Raw genomic sequence first — 14,404 nt, 5'->3', positions numbered from 1 at the left:
AATCATCCAAGAAGTGTTTAATATCAGGACTGGGATTTTTAGTGTGCATCTGATTAATTTATCTCAGAGTTTCTCTTCTGGTCCTTCCTTGCCTTCCCAAACCCTACAGAGCAGCAGCAGTGTCGTTCTGGGGCAGCTGTACTTTGAGTGCGTCTCCTAAACGTTGTCAACTGTGGTAGGCGGTCTCTACCACAGTGCCTATTTTATTTATTTATTGCTACAGTCTCTATTTTATTTATTGGTGTCATGGTTTAACCCCAGCCAGCAACTAAGCCCCACACAGCCGCTAGCTCACTCCCCCTCAGTGGGATGGGGGAGAGAATCAGAAGAGTAAAAGTGAGAAAACTCGTGGGTTGAGATAAAGACAGTTTAATGGGGAAAGCAAAAGGCACGCACGCAAGCAAAGCAAAACAAGGAATTCATTCACTCCTTCCCATCGGCTGGTAGGTGTTCAGCCATCTCCAGGAAAGCAGGGCTCCATCACGTGTAATGGTTACTTGGGAAGACAAACGCCATCACTCCGAACATCCCCCCCTTTCTCCTTCTTCCCCAGCTTTGTATACTGAGCGTGAGGCCATATGGTATGGAATAGCCCTTTGGCCAGTTGGGGTCAGCTGTCCCAGCTGTGTCCCCTCCCAGCTTCTTGTGCACCCGGCAGAGCATGGGAAGCTGAAAAGTCCTTGGCTAGTGCAAACATTACTTAGCAACAACTAAACCATCCCTGTGTTATCAACACTGTTTTCAGCACAAATCCAAAACATAGCCCCATACTAGCTACTGTAAAGAAAATTAACTCTATTCCAGCCAAAACCAGCAGAATTGGAAAAATAAAATATTGTTGGCATTCACACAAACCTATTACAGAATACTTAGAAATTATTTCCTTGGTTTCTCTAATAAAGTTTATGTTCAGAACGCTTTTCCAATGAGGAAACTAATAGGGAAAATACTAATAAAGAAAGACTAATAATTCTGTCAGTATGGCTCTCCTTTTAGCTCAAGGCATCGTCTTGTCGTTCACAGGCTGGGATGTGTAGGTACCTGAGGATTGTGGCAGGGAGAATACACCAGAGCATTTCTCTTAAGAGCTTTTAAATAAAAGTCTGGCTTATGTAACAGAATAAAGCTTTTAAAAGGGAAAGAAAGCTAAGGCATTAATATGCAATATTTTCAGGTGAATTTGGTAATTTGTATCATGTACTCCTAGTCTTGTATTGGTGTGACCAGCATTTGCCCTATTAGGGGCATAGTCCAAACTGGCAATCAAGGAGGTGCAGATTTTTAAGTGAAAAAACCCCTACCAGTTTACCCAAAGGATATTAGATCTGGAAGGCCCTTCCCCTACTTAGACATGGGTCTGCCATTTTATGGCAGGAGGCCACCATTTTGTTCTCCCTCATAACCCACGTCTCTTCCGGTGACTGGCTGGCAACACCGGCCGCCCCCACCCACGCAGGCAGCGGCGCGTCAGGAGAGGAAGCCCCAGTCCCAGCATACAGGGAAGCCGCCACTTTTGGCAGCGTCATTCCCCACATGGCGTTGAGCGGTGCAGAAGCCTTTTTCTATAAGGATTGTTTGTTTTTTAATGTACATTATCCAGCCAGACTGGGATGGAGCCTGATTTGGTATTTGGCTAAGGGTTTTGGTATAAATAACATATCCTGCCTTGTCAGAACTAAACCATGAAGGCCCTGGGAACAGAGCACCTCATCCCCTCCCATGTGTACAGGCCCCAGCGCCTCATGCTAAAGCTGTTCTGTTACCAACGACTCCCGAAACACCCACATCTGCAAAGCTGTTGGGAAGCTGGGATTGTTGTCAGCCCAGAACTTCTCTGCTTTTAAATGCAGAGAGTTTGAGTGGTTTAAAATTAGTTCAGTGAAACTGTAATCAAATCCATTTATATCTATCTGAATAAGTACTTTGTTTGCCAGGCTCGACAGCAGTTGCGCCGCTTACAGTGTGTGTGCCCAAATCCTCTAGGAGCGGAGTGTTTGATTATACGCGCTCTGCCCTGGAGATGGTGTTTCTGTAATGTTTGTAAAGAGCCTGATGCAAAAGTGCTGCAAGCCTCCTTGGAGTTTCTGGGATTTGCTGTTGTTTTTTTAAAAAACCAAAAACCTCATAAAATGAAACTGATGAAATGTGAAATCTGGGGACCAGTCTTTTTACAGGCGTTGTTATTCAACTTATTATTCATAATGTAAACATGCCATTAGCATGCGACTGCTAAAAAAAATTCTGGTTAGTTTCATAAGAGAGAGATGCACAAACAGAAAAAAATTGCCTGCAATATCTGTTTTCTATTTTATCAATGGATAGGTAGTGTCAATTTTTTTCATATTTGTCACATTAGGAAAATTCTTACATAAAAGAAAAAAACTGAAAACTGGTTATATGTAGAGTCTTTTCAAGAAAAAAAAAAAGAATTCTCAATGTATTTAGATAATTTAGTGGGAGAGAAGGACAGCATAGCATAAATTCAAAATTTGACTTTAATATGCCTTAGGGGAAAAGACATTGAGGAAAAGAGGGGGTTTTTTAGTTAAAAAATAGGAATCATAAGATTCTGAGTGCCAAAGCAACATTTTTTAATAATGCTGCTGTTATTGACATTAGTAACTGTTGTATAGTGATAAGAAATAGAATATTATACTCGTCTGGTAGAGTTGTGCATATCGAACATTATGCTCTGTTCATAAGCCCCATCACTTGTGTGCTCATTGTGTGCTGGACTTGTCAACATCCTTAGCAGCAGGTTTGTGTTAAACACATGAGGTGTAACAAGTGCTTTTTAAAGTAAAACTATAAAATTATTTTTCTAAATTACAGTGCTTTCATATTTGTGAAATCTCTCATTTTTCAGAGACTCCAGGAATTGTCTGAAATAGCTCCCAGAGTTGTTGAAAGTGAGAGATACCCTTCAGGCAACAATATTGTAGTACAGATTTCTGACAGTGTCCTTGAGCTCTACCATCAGCAGATCACTTGAGATGTCAGCAATGTGTATGTTTTCTGGGTAAGACCCCAAAATGTCAGGACTTTGAGGGTCCTTGAATACTTGAAATGTAACCCCATGAGTAAAATGTTGATCCAGTTAGGTATGCAATAAAAGTATTGCTAGAATCTCCTTATCTACAGCTCTATGCTGTTGTTCTCTTTGCTTGCTAATCCTTCAGCGGTGAGATGCAGCCTTCTTGCTAAAGAACATTCATGTTTCACCCTGATTAAAATTTTTAAAATATTCATGAAAGAGACCCAGAAATTTTGCTGACACTGTTTTTAGAAGAACTAAATGCACTGGAGCATATATTGAATTGTACGTGACTGCTGTGGTAGAAAAAAGCCACCTGGAGACTTCTTTTTTCTGGGCTCCATGACAAATTTTATGTCCATCTGCACTTCAGTCTTACAAGAACATAAATATCGAACTATTTTAACTTGCATCCAGCTGGAAAATGTATACTTTATGAGAAGAATGACATTATTTAACTGTACTGTATTCATAGGTTATGGATCTCACGTGGATAATAAACTTGAACTCTACACTGTATCCAGTATTACATTATTGAAAAAATTGTCTTTTAGAAAAGTTTTTAGATTGTGTCCTTACTTTATGAAGAACTCAAAAAAAGGAAAAAGTTCACCTCACATATGCATGTAGGTAATACTTAAAAGCCATCTGGATTTAGAAATTATGGGTTTGTTTCTATTGAAATATTAATTTTCTATGTATCCACATAGAGCCTCATATAATTTCAGGGGAGTGAGAAGAAAACATTCTATCTTCTGGTCAGCATTAATCATCCTTACTTCACCAAAGAACTCATTAGCTCCGGGGTTGTGTCTGTGTCAACACGGAAATTGTTTCTTTGTAACACAAAAAGCAATGCCAAACTGTCTTGTCTGGCAAAATGATACTAGTTGGAGAAAAATAAGTAATTTAGAAAAATACAGTTTAACAAGGAGGAAAAAAAAAAAAGAAAAAAAAAAGGTGAAAAGGACAATAGGAACTGTTCAAATATGGAGAATAGGGACCAAGAAGAGAAAGTCAATTAATGAGTTGAGACAGGCAGCTGTCAGTGCTGTGGTATTCTGTGATTTCTCTCATCTGCTAGCTTTCTTGTGAACAGCAAAGAATGGTAGGGCTAAAGTATATGCCTGTTTAGAAAGTTGAATACTTTTTCAGTGCAGACATGAAATATCCCTTTGTTGTTGTTGTCCCCCCACTTCTCCCCCAAAGCAAAACAAACACTAAATTACAGAAGTGCCTCCAGCAAAATTTTGCTGTCAGCATTCTAGGATTCATGACTTCTGCAGACAGTTTCTGTTCCTCTTGCTGCAGTTCAGACTTTTTACCTATGATACCCATTGCCTAGGAAAAATAGCATGTGGCAATCTCGTTAGTTCTTGTATACTCTTTTCTGCTTCCAGATATTCCTACCTACCTACACGTTCAGCGTAAAATCCTCCTGTCCAGCTCTAGTTGCACTTTACCTTTGCTGCTATCAAGCTGAGTGGTTCTTCTACAACCTCTGCTTCTATAATGACGACTCTCCTGAGTTTACTTTGAGTGTATTTTAACTGTCCTTTAAAAACAGAGATCATGTAAAAGCCTGCAGCAAAAGCTCTCTCAGGCTATTTTGTCTTTTCAAATGTAGGTCAAGGTATTTTCCTTCATTCTGTTCTAAAGAAGATAAGTAAAGGAGTCTAAAGTCTGTATTAATGCAATGGTAAGGACTCAGATTGCCTTTGAAAGCCAGAAAGTTCAAAATGTATGATTCTTAGGATAGTAATGTTGTTATATATGTAAAGGTAGAATTGCAAACAAGTCACAGCAAAAAGTAATGTCATGTCAAGATCATTGGAGTGTATATTTGAGAAATAAGTATTTCTCATTTATTTCATATAACTCTGCAGTCTTAATGTATCATTAATACAGATTTTCACATTTAAGCTCTCCAATTTTTAATCAATTGAATAGGAAAGAGCTAAAAGACACCATTAAGTTTCATGAAGGGCTTAGGGCAGCCTTAAATGAGTGTATGGAATTAAGTATAGAAGAAACTCATTTTATTTATCCTATCTATCCTTATTAAGTATTTCTAATGGATTTGTCGGTCTAGTATGAGTCAGTGTGATTAGGTAGCATTAATAATGTCTTAAAGGGTCTTTTTCTTTTTTCTTTTTTTTTGCTATTCTTTGATTTCAGATCATCTGTACTGTAAGAATGCTGCTTGGGTAGGTATTTCAAATACTGTCTCTTTTATATCCTTTATTCTTTCTTAATTGTCCTTCATGTCAGCAAATAAAAATTCTCATAACCTGATTTTGTTTATGTTATCCCTATTTAATTTAACCCTCTTGTAAGGGTTCCAGGATGAGATGTTGGACTTTACTTTGGCTTCTCTATCCACATAATTTTTTCTGGATAATAACTATCTACATAGGTTTTGAAACAAGACCCTGAAAATCCTGGCTCTTACAAATTTAAGATTTTTATTAAAAAAACAGGATGTTGAGGCTGACTCCAGAGATAGGAAACCAGAATCACATGAAAGTGATAGCCCAGCTCTTCCTGTGCTTGATACGTGGATTTTCATCCATTGTAGGAACTGCATTTTCCCTGCAATGTTAGCATTGCCCTCAGTGTGATAGCAGTGTTCCGCTTTGCGCATGATGGCAGAATGTGTTAGAGTGGCCAGCCTCTTCTCTAAGGTAAAGAAGTTCTGTCTTCTCGTTAGCAGAAGGGGAAATGCATTTCATGTTTCATAAGCAGATAATCCCACCATTAGATCATCTAGGGAAGATTCAGAACAGTTTTAGTTTCCTGGCAAGGAACAGTCCTGCCTAATCACTACAGACTTGCTGGGTGATTGGGACTGTGTCTGACCCATCATCTCTGGCCCTGACCCAGACTTGCTACTTCACATCCTGGCTGTCGTTGGTGAAGTTGCTCGTGCCAGCCTTACTACTGTGCTCGGTCCCAGCTCACCTTCCCTTGCAGAGCAGCTGCCCCGCAATGCTCCCTGACATGCTCTGTGCACGTCTTTCACTCTTTCTCCTTCCCTTCTCTAATAGTTGGACTTTTTCTCATACTCCTTCTTAACTCCTTCACTTTCTCTTCTACTTACCAGAGAAGGACATTAAGCTCCTTTGAAGCAGAAGGGAGTCTGTTGGTGGAAAAGTAGTACCTGAGACAGCCACTTGCCACATGAAGAGGATACAGCAGAGAGTATGTTTCAACTTAAAAGAACAGAAGGGGACCGTATTTCCTAATGATTTCTTCTACCCGCTTTCTTTCTGTGTCCACATGTTCTTGATGAGCATCTTGTCTAAAGAGAACTATGGAGTATGGCAGACACTTTGGTTTTTTGTCACATGGCAGAGGTATATCTGCAACAGAATTGAGCACATTTACAAGTGGATCTTTACTTGAAACATCAGAGTTTTCCAAGGAAACAGTTTAGGTAAGGGCTGATTCTTCACATACACTTGGAAAACACTGAAGTCTCGATTTTTACTGCTGTAATTATGAAGTACACCAGTGGGTACCCAAATGAAGAGTGTGCAGAACCAGAGAAGCCTAATTCAAGCTTTGCTTATGGAGGTATATTACTAATAGTTTTAGGCAAGTAATTTATGAACAATTACTCAGAAATTAAATCAATAGCTAAATAAATCTTGCTGAAATTAGCATTTGCTTAAATGGTGTGAATGGGGAGCACCAGCAAGCTCTATCTACATAGGAATAATTGTTGCTATATTTATTTTTCCATGTGCAGTTATTAAACTCAGAAAGCATTGGTCTGTTTGCCTTTTAGCCTGTGCTGACAGCAAAGATGTTCTAGACATCCATGAGGTGACTCTCGTAGAGCTAGCTTAGCTACCAGCACAGTGAGTGTAGTCTGCATGAAGTGCTTTGCTGTCACAGGCAGATTGCATCTTCTAATGTAGCATGCTTTAGAAACGTGGCTTCAATCCTTCCTCTGTAGAATAGGAATAACGTTAATTCCCAATCACATGTTGGAAGTGACACTGTGAGGATTAACCAGTTAATGTTTCTACAATACTCTGGTGTTAAAGAGGATAACGTTTGTGCATAATGTTGTTGGCTGATAGGTGTGATTCCAAGCTATGACTAATGGGAAAGCACAGTTGTTTTTCCCACATTGCCGTTAGGGTTGAATATATTGTTTTAACATGTCCTCCACCCACAGAAAATTTTCAGTCTCTTCTAATTTACATGGAGATTGGCATTTTACTAACAGCTTTTTAGGAAAATTGAGAGCATTGAGGAAAAAGAAGCTTGGTGCAAAAGAATCGTATTGCATTGCCAGCCACGTAGCATCAAAATTGCAAGTTAGAAAACAATCTAACTGTTAAGGAGTTAAAAAAGAAGGTAAGCATCTATTTGAAGGATGCAGTACAGACCATAATTATACATAACTGCCAGTCTCCAAACCAAGCAGTGTTCCAGCAGAAAGAAAGGGAAGAGTTCAGCATGTAGAGTCAAAAACTGAGAAAAGATGTAAAGGTTATTAAAGCTAGCTAAAGAATGTATTCTCCAAGTTTGCGTGGCTTGAGTAAGCTTAAAGTTCAAACATGGTAATTTAGGGGGCCACCTTATCTCTTTTCCTTATTAATATTTGTCCTTTGAATGAAGATAACTTGAAAATTCATAGTAATGAAGACCTTCTGTATTAATTCCAGTATCAAATTCTCATATTCTCAGAAAGCAAAGGGCTTGGAAAATCTTGGAAACTGCAGCAGGAAAAGAGATTGAATGAGCAAAAAGTAGGATACATGATAACTAATGGAGCAAGACTGAGCAAAAAAATGAACATTTGAGCTTTGCAGTCCCATTTTTTTCTCAGACCAGTTTTATGCCAACCCACTATAGTTTAGAGCAGTCTTGGAGGTATTCTAAACTCTTCCAACTGGCCTCTAAATAGCTGCCTGCCAACAGAGAAGGGAGAAAGCCCAGCAGTGTGTCTTGTGCTTCCTGTATTGGGGTTGGGAGCTGGAGTAAAAGTGCCAGCTTTGTGTCTGCCAGAGAGGCTCTGTACCAGTTCTGCAGTCATAAGGAAGTTCTTGGCTGGGGAAATTGAGTTGGTTTCTGGTCTCCATGTGGCCAGAGCAACACAAAGAGATCCAGACAAACTGGAGAAACTGAACTTTTTTATTCTTGTATATATATTTGATGCATTTTGTGCTATCTTGTTTGGAAGGAAATCCAGGCATGTGCAGAAAGGAGCTGGTCCAACATGACTTTATTGCCAGAGCTCCAGCAGCTTGCTTAATACTGTGTAACATTTTATGAGTTATTGAGAAATTCATTGTTGGGGTTGTCAGGCTAACCATATGGTTGCCTGTAGAGGAATGTACCAGTTTATTTGTTGGACCAAATTTTTGATTGATTAAGACGTTATCAGTTAGCTGAGCTTTGAGTTTAGTTATCTCAGAAACTGCTCTTTACAAGAGCAGCCTCCAGGCTTGCAGTGAGAAAGACCTGAATTGAACTTAAGTTCAGGAATTTACCTTAAAAGTGTCAAGTGAACAACTGTATTAGATCACTGTGGAGATTTCACTCATCTCCCTGGTGAATATGCCAAGTGGGATGATGATGTGGTGTACTCTAGAGATATTAGAGGCTTGGCTTCAGGTTTAACATATTTTTCTTTATCATCCTTCTGTGGTAGCACATAAGAGGACATAATTTATGCAGTGTGTCAAAACATAGTGGATTTATTTTGACTGATGTGATGCCTCTGTAGTTCCTCTAGCTTAGCAGCATTACTGTTCTGACTACCCGTGTAGGTTCCTACTACGAAAAGAGGATCAAAGACTTTTATACCACTGCTTTTCTTCCTGGTCCCTACTCATTCTGGCACTCAGGCTATAAGCAAAACGGAGTGATGAAGACCTTGCACTTGTTCTGTGGCTGCAAGGGATTGCCTTTTCCCCTTCCTCTTCTCTCCTCTCTGGTGTGTTCTGTAGACATCTGAGGGCTGCTGCAAGTTATATTTTTTTCCCTGTCCTTTTGGACCCCGAGAGAGAGAGGACCATCTGCATGGTGATAACCAAGAATCATTTTTACATGATTTGAGACCCCATGTTATCTGATATAAATGGCCTTAGTGAACCTGTTCTCCAGCCATCTGGGCAAGGCTTTATACTTAAGTATTTCATGAGCAGCAACAGCTTTTCCATCAGTTATGGTGTTCTGTAAACTCAGTGCCAATTGCCTTCATGTCGTCTAAGAAAATATGCACATGGCATTGGATTCTACTGCATTTAAGGATGTTTTGAGCTCCAATGTTGATTTATTGTAGGCAGGTACTACTTCAATATCAAAAGGATCATAATGAAAATTAAAGGTATTTTTACAAGACACGATGGAAATCTTCTTGGATAGCTGAGGTATATTTAAGATAAAAGGTGGTTTGAGTTGGCTATAGGAGAAGTACTGTAAGAATCTACTAAAGTAGAAAATACTATTTGCATGAGTGAACTGTTGCCTGGTTTTGGCAATGCAAAAACATCAGTAAGATGTATATTGTGAAGTTAGATACTATGTCACTTGCCAAGTGTCACTTGGCACTCTTGGAAATACTTGGAGATCTGCTGATTTATTAATACATTGTCTGCTGCTGTTTATATGATCAGTTGCCTGCTCTCCTTGAATGTTTAACAGCCCCCTGGGAATTAATGTTATATTTTTACTCATGCTAATCAAAAGTTGGTATACAAAGTATTTCTGCTGTCAAGGGAGCTATAGCAAACAAGAAACACTGAACATGATGACCTGTCTGTGAATCAGCTTCTGTATGCCACCTCTCTTTTTGCTTGTTCCTCTTGTTTTTCTCCCTTTATAACAGTAATCATCACAAAGTATTTCTTCAATTAATTATTATTTTAAAGCTGAAACAGGATGTAAATGTGCATTCTGAAAGCAAGGACTAGAGGTACCCTTCTCTAATTCCTCATCTGAAATTTTGACACTTTTCTGGTTAGGATACTTTTTTATAGACACACAACAGACTGCAGTTATTTTGTGTATGGGGAATTGATTGTTAATTCCCTGCTTCATGGTGCTAATTATTAAAGCCCAAGTACTGCTTTTTAGCATGTTGATATTAAATGTACATGCTGTTTGTCCTCCAATTACTGCTCAGAAACTGAAGTGTCTTGGATAATTAGCTTAATTCTTCTTTGATTGTCGGGTCAAGACAATTAAAATCTTTTTAAAATAATAATAATAAAAAGTTAAGTATATGTAGCTCTGTCTCTTGTGAGGTGTCCCGATAAAGTAAATTTTTCAGTTATTTTCTATCCTTATAAGATGATAAAGTGAGCAATCCATTGTACATAAAAATGTCAATCTACCAGCTAAATAAAAGAATGTATATTTTAACCACACAGTGATTTTGAATGAGAAATGGCATTAAAGGGAAGACTGAAATACCTCTAGAAACACAGAATGATTTTATTCTCTGGTAAATAAAATTGCCAATTTTCTAACTGTAAAAAAAACCAGCAACAACAACCAACCAAAGAAAAAAAAAACAAAAAAACCCAAAACCCCCAAAATCCCCCAAAATCTAAACTACTAGAAATATGAACAGAAATCTTTTTTCTTTTTGAAATAGCTCCAAGACAATTGTGTCCCAAGAGAGATGAAGTTGCACATGACACTGGAAAATCTTGTGGTCTGAGCTGAAGACCGTGAAGGAGAGAGTCAAGGGAGATCTATAGAAAAATGCCACTTCTTGTACATGAACTATTGGCCTGGGCCAAGAAGTCTTACTGGCAAACTCTTCTGTAGAAAAAAAGGCAGATGGAAGCTCAGTCTGACCTCTGCAAGAACAAGGTATGTGTTCTAACAAGATGCATCTGACAAAACAAAGTGATAAAGCTTTAATACTATGCATGCTTCTGGGTGTGTGAGAAGAACTCACACAAATATTCATGTAAATAAAATGAACATTTGGTATGCATGTTACATGTATGTTTGTATATGCATGTGTGCCTGTATGGTTCTTACATAAAACCAGAATTTTTTAGGGAATTGGAAAAACCAAAGAATAATAACTGATGTGATGTATCTATAGGAAATGTATGGGGAAATTCATGGAGGAGGAAGTTTAGATCTGTTCCACTTATCTGCTTAAAATTCATCAAGATACGGACTTATTATTTGGCAAATGTCAAAAGAGTGACTACAAGCAGGGTAGCTGATAATTTAGGTAGCTGACAAATTATAAGATGTTTGTTACAGTTGTGCTGATCTCTGGGCTGATTTCCTGCTTCTGAGTGAATCTATCAGGAAGGTAATAAAGCTATTTAGGTAGGTAGGGAAGATATAGATGGATAATGGGATTAGGGAGCAATGAAGGCATCATGACTCATCCATTCTCACTGAGGTCTTACAGCAGGAGTTATACACTAGGGGCACATCACATTGGAACTCACCTGTAAAGAACAAAGACATTTATCAGAGAGAAAAGCTGAATGCAGTTTCTAAAATTGTTGTTGAAACATTTTAATGTGTAGGATTCCCATACTCTTTCATATTCATTAGTAATAGAAGTTGAGGCACACTAAAAGACAGCCTGAAAGTACCATGCACAAAAATCTGAAGGAAAGGGGATTGTTAGCTTTCTGTTTACATCTTCTATAAAAATGAAACGTGCAAGATGTTTGCATATCTATTCAACCTAAAATTGGTTCTTGTTTGTAGGTGCTTTCCTTCTCTTACTACTAAAATATAAGTTCATCTCATCTTCCATATTATGTCAACAGTTCAAATATTTCCTGCAGTTACTAAATAGACTTGTGTTCAATTTGTCTTATACTGTTGATGTGTGATATGATTAATGGTGATCCTGAGAGCAGCATTATGAGGTTAAATTCAGGTTTAAATATATTTGCTTCTTTTTTGTTTTGTTTCTGAATCACAAGTATGCCCAAAAGGTTTGGTTTTAAGCCTCTGAAAGGAAAGAAGGAAGGAAAGGAGGGAAGGAAGGGCCTTTGGAACACTTTTTTGAGACCCAGCTAAGTTCTTCAGCAATGAAATTTGACTTTAGAAACAGAAGGTCGGTTATAGGAACTTGTCATTGTACCACTATTTGAGATAAAAATTTACTTTCTTGTACAGAAGTTACCAGTTTATAGTCTGAAATATTTTTTTCCCCTTCATATGTGGCTATATTCAAGCAACCAGTGTTTGTGTAGCTTAGCAATTTGGCAAACTCCAGTGAAAAGAGAAGCACTTTAAAGTGCCGCATGGAACAATGCATTGGAAGACATGTTATTAGCTCAATGACTCAGCTTTGGTAAGATTTGGTAAGATGGCAACTCATTTTGTATATAATCCATTTTATACCTCAGGTGGCTGAACTGTCTTGTCCTATTAATGGTACCTTAGACATTTCCATTACAAAAAATCTACCTATAGTTTTACAAATATTGTGTTTTAATTTGTCTTTGAAGACAAATACACATCCCAATTATTAAATCAAATAAGGACCGATTGAATGAGTCATACCAAATATAAAATGCTCGAACTTGAATCTTAAATCTTATTTAAAAAAAACCCTTCCTTTTGAAATATACTGCAGATTAGGTGAATGTTCTATTAATGTCTGTTAATCAGCATACATTTTAATATGTAGTTTTACTAATGTGTTATGTTTGTAAATATAAATTATTTAATTTGAGCCAAATTTTATTTTCAATTATATATCCAAATTTTCTTTCTGAGGCAAGCCACACTTTGGGTTTCTGGTTTCCTTTCTTTTCAAAGGCATGGTGCTTAAAGGTATGCAATCATTAGATATAATATCTGACAATTCAGAAACAAACCTCAAGGATTCCAGATGGTCAGCACACTCCCTGACACCAGAAAAGATGAAGAAATAGTTCATATGGTTTCTTTAATCACTAAGATTAAAAAGAAGAGAGGTGTTTTCCTAGATTTTTCCATTGATGAAGCAAAGCTCAAAGATTTTGCAAATAATTATAAAGAGAATACTATAATTAAACTATGGAAATTTAGAATGCACACTTTTATTTGAAATGCAAGATAGTAAAATTACGTCACTTGCACACAGAGACCTAAATAACTTACATTGTTATAAACAGATGTTGGAGGTGTTGATGGAATCATGCCTTCAGAAAAATTAATAACCAGATAATATCTTCACTTTCTGCTTTCCCAGAGTTATACCATAAACATCCAGGGAGATGTTTCAAATCCAGAACAATTTGCTTTGAAAATGATTTTTTTTTTTTTTTTTAAAATAAGATAATATATTTTAGTATGCAAGTTACTTTGCATCCTCCCCGTATGCCTGACCTGAAAGGGGGAATGCAAGGTAACAAATGTGCCACCTTCACATGTAGCTTGCAGTCATGTACAAATACAACACTTGAGCTCTCTGGAACACAGGAATTTCTTTTACAACGTGTAGGATCAGGCCATTTCCATATGCCTCTTTGGTCTTCTTGTGCTCAAAAGAATTTCAGAATAATTTTGAAAAGAATTTTTTCTTTTGAGCACAAGAGGACCAAAGAGGCATATGGAAATGGTCTTACACTACATGTTGGGAGGGGCTATGCGCAATGGATTTCTAGAGGTGTAGCAGCATCGATATACTTGATGACAGCTCAGTGTGAATGTGGAAATAGGAAGTAAAATAATACTGCATGTTACCTTGTAAGGCAGGGATAACAGTTACGGGGAACAGGTGCAGAAAACTACTGTTTTCTGTCTGATAAGCTGTCCATCACTATTCTGTCCTGTTTATTTCTGAATGAACTTGTGAATATATTATCATGACCAAGTCTTCTGTGTTACTAAAGACTGCAGAGGGAGAAAAAATCATGGTTTAGTTAATTCACTAGACAAGGTTGCCCATGGTTTGGGAGACAGTGAAGCTATTAGAGGTTGAAAAACTTATTTCCTGATATATGTAGCTTTCTTATAGTGGGACACATTACTTGATTCATTATGGCTCCAAGTAGTTTGTTTTCTTTGAAAGGGGTCATTATATGGGTTATCCAAGGCCATGTGTTCTTTAATGGGTCAGATATGCTTGTGATCTCCAAAATTTCTGCTTTGTTGATCAGGCTGAACTCTTCTGAAGGTAAAAGTGCAAGGATGTTGCTCCAACATTCAAGGCAGCTTATCTGGCTTCTGTGAGGCTCACTTACAGATCTAAAGGGCTCACTGCACTTACCTTCTAGTGCAGTATCAACACTGGCACAACAGAGGCTAGAGAAGTGTCAGTCATTATAAACGGCATTTTGTCCATGCAGTAGTTAGTGTGTACATTCTGAAATAGTGATCATTTTTCTAGTGCTACTGTTTTTGCCTACACTGCACTATAGATACTGTCAC

At 37.8% G+C, this 14,404-nt stretch overlaps 1 long non-coding RNA gene across 1 annotated transcript in view; it reads left to right on the top strand.

The window, feature by feature from the left end:
- Positions 1-14,404, top strand: part of LOC140657497 (uncharacterized) — a 55,142-nt gene that overhangs the window by 19,039 nt on the left and 21,699 nt on the right. The window contains exon 2 of the long non-coding RNA XR_012044369.1: positions 10,653-10,873. This is a non-coding gene — a long non-coding RNA (uncharacterized lncRNA). The remainder of the gene's footprint in view (positions 1-10,652; positions 10,874-14,404) is intronic.

This window comes from Ciconia boyciana, chromosome 10 (genome assembly GCF_034638445.1).
Source record: "Ciconia boyciana chromosome 10, ASM3463844v1, whole genome shotgun sequence".
Classification (NCBI taxonomy): Eukaryota; Metazoa; Chordata; class Aves; order Ciconiiformes; family Ciconiidae; genus Ciconia; species Ciconia boyciana.
The sequence above is the reverse complement of the archived record's forward strand: the minus strand, read 5'-3'. Positions and strand labels throughout refer to the sequence as shown.